The 5,870-nt window shown below is 45.1% G+C and overlaps 1 protein-coding gene across 1 annotated transcript in view; it reads right to left on the reverse strand.

Annotated features, from left to right (window-relative positions):
• Positions 1–5,870, reverse strand: part of FAM135B (family with sequence similarity 135 member B) — a 228,211-nt gene that overhangs the window by 129,958 nt on the left and 92,383 nt on the right. The window lies entirely within an intron of this gene.

Genomic DNA, 5,870 nt, shown 5'->3' on the forward strand with positions numbered 1-5,870 from the left:
TGGGGCGCACAGAACTGGACACAGTACTCCAGCTGTGGCCTGACCTGCGTCACATAGAGGGAGAGGATCACGTCCCCGGCTGTACTTGAGATGCACCTGTGGATGCACAACAAGGTGGGGTTAGCCCTGCCAACCGTGACCTTGCATTGTCGGCCTACGTTCTTCTTGGAGTCAATAATGACTCCAAGATCCCTTTCCATCTCCGTGCTCTCAAGAAGGGAGTTTCCCATCTTATAAGTGTGCTGCTGGTTTCTACTGCCTACGTGCAGCATCCTGCACTTGTCAGTATTGAAACGCATCCTGTTTATGTCAGCCCACTCCTATAACCTATCCAGGTCTTGTTGCAGTCTTTCCCTCCCTGCTAGCGTTTTCACCTCACCCCAAATTTTGGTATCATCAGCGAATTTAAACAGGTTGCAATTCACCCTGTCATCCAAATCGCTGATGAAAAAATTGAACAGCACAGGCCCAAGGACCGAGCCCTGGGGGACTCCGCTGCCCACTTCCCCCCAGGTCAAATATGACCCATCCACCACCACCCTCTGAGTACGACCCTTCAGCCAGTCTGCAATCCAGCTGACTGTGTAGGCATCAATGCCATAGTCATCTAGTTTTTTAATGAGGATGGGGTGGGAGACGGTATCAAAGGCCTTGCTGAAGTCTAGAAAGACTACGTCCGCGGCGACACCTGCATACATTGCCTTTGTGACCTGATCATAAAAGGCAATCAGGTTGGTCTGACATGACCTGCCCCTAATGAAACCGTGCTGGTTGCCCTTGAGCATTCTCCCTGAAGCCAGCCCATCACAGATGTGCTCCTTGAGGATCTTCTCAAAGAGTTTCCCAAGGATAGAGGTAAGACTGATGGGCCTATAATTGCCCGGGTCCTCTCTCTTCCCTTTTTCAGTTTTGGTTTCCACCCTATAAGAGAGTTATGAATCACTGCCTTTGATTTGCAAGACATACTCCAGTATGCAGTTGACTCTTGTTCCCCCACAACAAGAGTGAACTTATCTCATATTAATTTGATGATCTCCTGGAAACCCCGAGTCCTTCTCTGTAATACTTCAGCCTGGCCACTCATTCTCTGCCTATATTTGTGTATGCAATTATTTTGTTCCAAAGGTAAGACTTTCTGCTTGTCCCTAATGAATCTCAAATGATCACGGACCATTTCTCCAGTCTATCCAGGTCAGTCTGAATTCTAGCCCTACCCTCCAGAATGTCTTCAACTCCACCCAATGTGGCGTCATCTGCAAATCTGCTTAAGTGTGTACTTGATCCAATCATCCAAATCATTAATGAAGATGTGGACCAACATCAGACCTAGGGCAGGCACCTGGGGAACCTCATTTGATACTGTAATTGTAACTTGGAACTGTAATTGTACCAGCTGTTATAGCACATTATCCAAGGTGTAATGGCCTGTTGTTGAGCTTTGGTGGTTCCTGATTTGGCCCAAGCATTGGCCAGGCAGCTGACATGTGACAACTTACTATAAGTGCATAGCTTTATTGGTTCCAGGGGTACCAGACACCTCAGTTCTTAGGTGGCCACTCAGAGTAACTGAGCTACCCTTTATCTGCCCCCACCCCCTTAATCAGATGAGACGCTGGATGCAGGGCTGAGAAGGAGGGACAACTCACCTGTTGCTTTTTCTGTGTGCAGGTGAGCGTGCACAACTGGTCCCCTCCCATGCCCTTCCAGAGAGGATAATAAACTGTTCTGCAAAATGGCATAAAATAACTCACCGCTTGCCCAGAGCAAGGTGATGAGCTGTGACTCCCTGACCTGGGGACTCTTTTTTTGCTCTGGGGACTGTTCAGTGACACAGCACCGCCCACTACAGAAGGCAAACTGCAGAGACAGGGAACCAGCCTACCCAATCAGTGCAATTACCGCTGGCAGCACGAGGCCCCAAATGAGCAGGTTGACACCGACACTACAGCGCTTCTATACAACACAGCGCTCATACACTATGGCAACATTATAAAGAAGTAAATGTGCCTGCCTGCCTCAGAGGCTGAAATAACTAAATGCAGCATGTTACCATCACACAAAAAAATTAAATAAATGGCAATTCCAGCTATGGCAAAAATGGTTCAGTGTCTAACAAAAACTGGGCCACAATAAAGAAGTTTCAGTTATAGCAGCTCCGAGTATCACAGAAGGAATCATTATGAGCCTATGACATGAGCTTAATGAAGCCTGAAACATACATTTTTATATTTTATGTCTTTCCAGCTTTTTGTTTGCTTTGAACAGAAACTTTAAATCCTCCCGGCCAACTGTGATGTACGATTCCCCCCCCCCCCATGCATCAGCTGAGCTCTCATGTACAATTAGTTATCTGATGTCTGAGCTGCCTATAAAACTCAGAAGAAAAATGCAAATCAAAAATGTTTCTTATTCATTTGCTTCTCCAATTAGATTCTGTCAACCTCTTCCATACAGTTGGTACTTTTTTTTTTTTGCTTTTTAATTACGCACATTATTTCAACCAAAATCCTGCAGCTTTGTCTGGATCACACATGCACATAAATCAGCGAGAGGCTTCTCATGCTTTCTCAGTGTGTGACAGGCACAAGCCATTTACCTTTTTGCCTGGGATTTCATTTAGCCTCATTAATATTCTCTCTGTGACATGCCAACAGGGTCATTAGCTGCTCTTTCTTTGGACCAGTTTCTGGTAAAACTATTGGCCCTCTCGATCTGCATCAAGGGTCATTCAAGAAGAGTAGCCGTTATCCCTTCCTGAAATGTCTTGCTCTTATTTGGAATTAAGGTCTTGTGAATGTTACAACACAAGAATAAGCTCCACACAGACTAGACAGCATATGGATGAGGTGCACGACTACCTGCCTCTCTTAGATTAAAACTGTCCTATGACTTCATGACCACAGAAAGGAGCACAAAAGGCATTCAGTCCAACGCCATCGAAGAACCACAACAGGACACACTGCAATGAAGCACAATTATGCCCATTCCAGGTACGTTATGCTCTGGAAGCCACAATGTATCAGTTCTTAATGAGGTTCCAGGATGCATCAGAAACTTTCAGGCATGTTTATTGGCTAACTACCAGCATCACATTAAGGGTGGACACAGCACAGTTCCCTAACAAAGTCCCCTGACATATTGAACCCTTCGGGAACGTCTATTCGAGCAAGTGTCTACCTTTCCAAAATTCCTATGCCGTCCCTATCAAGATGGCATCTGAATATCTCACAATGCTTAACATATCTCGCCTCACAATGCTCTTGTGCAGTTGGGAAGTACTACTAACTCCATTTTACACATAAGATGTCTCTGCTGAAATAAATTAAATTGTAAGGTTGAAAGGGATCTCCAGGGCCACCGAGTCCAACTCCTGCACGGATACAGAATGTGTTGTTCCTAAATCAGGGGCCTATCCTGGATCTGGCATGTTTTAATATCTTCATTAATGATTTGGACAATAGGATCAGATGCAAACTTAACAGATATGCAGATGACACCAAGTTAGGGGGAGTTGCAGGGGGTAGGGCTAGCATGTAGAATAACCTGAATAGATCAGAGAAATGTTCCAGTCACAGAATCATAGAAAATGAGGGCTGGAAGTGACCTCAGGAGGTCATAGAGTCCAACCCTCTGCTCAAAGCAGGACCAGCCCCAACTACATCATCCCAGCCAGGGCTTTGTTGAGTCAGGCTTTAAAAACCTCCAAGGATTAGTCAGTCAGATGCGATCCAACAAGGGCAAGTGCAGAGTCCTGCACTTGGGACAGAATAATTGCATGCATAAATACAGACAGGGGGACGAGGGGGTAGGCTGCAGAAGAGGACTTGGGGGCCACAGTAGACCATACACTCAATACGAGCAAGCAGCATGCTCTTGTTGCCCAAAAGAGTGGTCAACACCATAGTAAGTTGTATTAATAGGAGTGCACTTGTAAATCAAGAGAACTGATTATTCTGCTCCATTCAGTGCTGATGAGACTGCACCTGGAGTACTGTGTCCAGTTTTGGGCCTCATATTTTAAGACAGATGTGGACAATTTGGAAAGAGTCCAGCAGAGAGTGACAGAAATGATTCGCGGCCTAGGAAGCATGACTGATGAGAAAAGGCTGGAAGAGCCAGTGTCAGTCAGTCTGCAGAAGTGGAGGATACCTGAACGGTAATTACAGAGAGGCTGGAGATGGGCTTTTCTCTGTGGCTGTAGGGGACCAGCTAGGAGCAACAGACTCGAGTTGTAGCAGAGGACACTTAAGTTGGCGATTAGGAGGAACTTGCTAACTATGAGAGTGGTTAAGTATTGGCGCAGGCTTCCTAGAGAAGTGGAGTCTCCATCCCTGGAAATTTTCCAAAGCAGGTTGAACAGACACTTTGGCTGGGATGGTTTAGTCAGGGAGCATCCTGTCTTGCATAGGGATCTGGACTAGATGACCTGGTGAGGACCCCTCTAGCCCTAGTATTTCATGATCCTAAATGACTGTAACTTTAAACCCAAATGAAACAGGGTTAAAGCTGCAGCAGTTTTGCTATATGCATATCACCACAGGAGCATGAGGATGCAATAGGTACATTGTAACAGCTTATATTGGTATCAGGATATTCATTATCTCTACCTATAGCCTGAGCTAGTCATGAAATAACTTAGTGCCTCAGTTTCTCAGGGGTAACAGAAGGATAATAGAACTTCTCTCTTCTCTCCTTATTGTGCAAGATTTTAGGGGCAGAGCCACTTTTTTACCGTGCTTGCCTACAGCAAAGAGCTCAATGGGTCTTCCATCTGGTTGGGCTTTTAGGTTTAATTGCTATACAAAACAAAATGAAGGTAGCGATAGTATCTAGTCTCACCAAGAGAAACTTTTGCAGATCTATGATGACCGTTGCTGACCTACTTTCAGTAGCATGCCTTTACCAGTTAACCTCAAGGGGATGTGGTAGTAGAGTACTTAAGGCATTTTACTAGAAATCTAAAAGTCTGAATTAAGCTGTGCTTCAGCTTTCTGTTTAAAAATGCCAAGTCCTGTCAAATGCCTAGGTGTCCTATAAATGGGGACACAGCTATTCAAGCTGCCATATGTGATGCTAGCTACACCACTCTGTTGGGGCTGGCTGCAGAACCAGGTGCGACTTATCCCAGGTTAATATCATGGCTTTTTAGCTTCAGGTGGCTATTTAGTCCAAGTGAGCCAGCAAGTTTCTTGTAAAAAATTCTCCTAGAAACTTCAGAATACTTTGATTTTCTGAGTCAACTTAACATCTCTTACCGCTCACCCCAAGTGGCTGGACTATATGAAAGTGGTGAAGCTTGTCACCATCTACAAACTAAACATATCTAGTGGTCAAATCCTAGCCCCGCTGAAGTCAGTGGGAGCTTTGCTGCAATTTCAATGAAATTCTGATTTCACCTAATAACTTAAGATCAGCCAACAGCAGCTCTTATGCTGAATAGATTCAGACATGCTGGATCCATAAGTTAATCACTGACCTTGGCTTTTCCAGCTCTAATAATTGAGAGGCCTCCCTTGATGCATCACAGACTTGAACCTGAACTTTCTGGATTTAAACATATAAGCCTCCAGTTAGCTTGGGAAAAGACACATTTCCAAGGTCGATTGGTCTGGGTCTTTCCTTGAAAAGGGCCCTTTCTTCCCCCCACCCCCAATACACTTATCTCGTCTTACAAAATCTCCACTTGAATGCAACATAGGATTACACCAGGATACTGTTGTGCAAGAACTACTAGACATGGCAAACTGAAAGCATATCACAACCTGATCGTGCCTGACCAATCTAGTCTCTTTTTATGACCAGGTTACAAAACGCCTCGACGCAGGAGGAGGGGTGGATGTCGTATACTTGGACTTCAGGAAGGCCTTTGA

This window comes from Crocodylus porosus, unplaced genomic scaffold (assembly GCF_001723895.1).
Source record: "Crocodylus porosus isolate Cpor-Errol unplaced genomic scaffold, CroPor_comp1, whole genome shotgun sequence".
Classification (NCBI taxonomy): Eukaryota; Metazoa; Chordata; order Crocodylia; family Crocodylidae; genus Crocodylus; species Crocodylus porosus.